Source organism: Myotis davidii, unplaced genomic scaffold (genome assembly GCF_000327345.1).
Source record: "Myotis davidii unplaced genomic scaffold, ASM32734v1 scaffold979, whole genome shotgun sequence".
NCBI lineage: Eukaryota > Metazoa > Chordata > Mammalia > Chiroptera > Vespertilionidae > Myotis > Myotis davidii.
In genome coordinates, this window is record NW_006290769.1 from 496627 (window position 1) to 498538 (window position 1912).

Genomic DNA, 1912 nt, shown 5'->3' on the forward strand with positions numbered 1-1912 from the left:
TGTGGTTCTGGATGATGTCCCTTCCGTCTTTTAGTTTCACTTTTGAAATGGTTGTTCGAGGCGGCAAACTCCGGCGTTAACCTATGCCGCCATCTTGGTTCCTCTCCCAATGGTTTTTTTAAATACCAATAATGAATTCTCAGAAAGAGAAACTAAAAAACCAATCCTATTACATTGCAACAAAAAAATAAGATTCTTAGGAATAAACTTAACCAAGGAGACAAAAGGCCCATACTTAGAAAACTACAGGATGTTGAAAAAAGAGATAGAAGAAGATATAAACAAGTTGAAGAATATACCATGTTCATGGATTGATATAATCAACACCATTAAAATATCCATACTACCCAAGGAAATCTAGAGATTCAATGCAATTCCTATTAAAATACCAACAGCATATTTCAGAGATCCAAAACAAAGATACCAAAATTTATACGGAACCAAAAAAGACCCCGAATAGCTTCAGCAATCTTGAGAAAGAAGAACAATGTTGGAGGAATCACAATACCAGATATCAAGTTGTACTACAAAGCCACCGAAATCAAAACAGCCTGGTACTGGCACACGAACAGGCATATAGATCAATGGAACAGAACAGAGAGCGCAGAAATTGACCCAAGCTATTACGCTCAATTAATATTTGACATAGAAGGCAAGAGCATACAATGGAGTCAAGACAGTCTCTTCAATAAATTGTATTGAGAAAACTGGACAGATACATGAAAAAGAATAAAACTAGACCATAAACTTCCACCATACACAAGAATAAAGTCAAAACGGATAAAAGACTTAAATGTAAGTCAGGAAACTATAAAAACCATAAAATAAACCATATAAAGCAAAATCTCAGATGTCTCTTGTAAGAGTGTGTTTACAGATACATCTCTTAGGGCAAAGGAAACTAAGGAGAAAATAAACAAATGAGACTACATCAAAATTAAAAGCTTCTGCACAACAAAAGAAACCATCAACAAAATGAGAAGGATGCCACCTTATGGGAGAACATATTTGTCAATGATACATCTGATAAAGGGTTAGTATCCAAAATATATAAGGAACTCCTACACTTTAACAAAAGGAAGACAAACAATCCAACTAAAAATGGGCAAAGGACCTAAATAGACACTTCTCCAAAGTGGTCATACAGATGTTCAAGAGACATGTTTAAAAAATGTTCAAGGTCACTGATCATCAGAGAGATGCAAAGAAAAATGACATGAGCTATCATCTCACACCTGTCAGAATGGCTACCATGAACAAATCAACAAATGACAAATGCTGGCAAGGATGTGGAGAAAAGGAAACCCTAGTACACTGCTGGTGGGAATGTAGACTGGTGCAGCCATTATGGAAAACAGTATGGGGTTTCCTAAAAAAATTAAATATGGAACTGCCATTTGACCCAGTGATCCCCCGTCTAGGAATATATCCTAAGAAATCTGAAACACCAATCACGAAGAATGTATGCACCCCTATGTTCATAGCAGCAAAATTTGCCATAGCTAAGATCTGGAAACAGCTCAAGTGCCCATTAGCAGATAAGTGAATAAAAAAACCGTGGTACATTGACACAATGGAATATTTTGCAGTAAAAGAAAGAGAACTTATACCATTTGCAATACCATGGAAGGACCTTGACTGGGACTTGAACCCATGCTAAGTGAAATAAGCCTATCAGAGAAAGACAGGTATTACATGATCTCACTCATAAGTGGAATCTAATGAACAAAATAAACTGATGAACAAAATAGATCCAGAGACATAGAAGCATGGGATAGACTGATGATCCTCATAGGGAAGGAGAAGGGTGGTTGGGAAGGAAGAGATCAACCAAAAAACTTGTATGCATATCTGTATAATCCATGGACACAGACAATAGGATGTGAAGGCCTGGGGTAGGGAGTGATTGAGA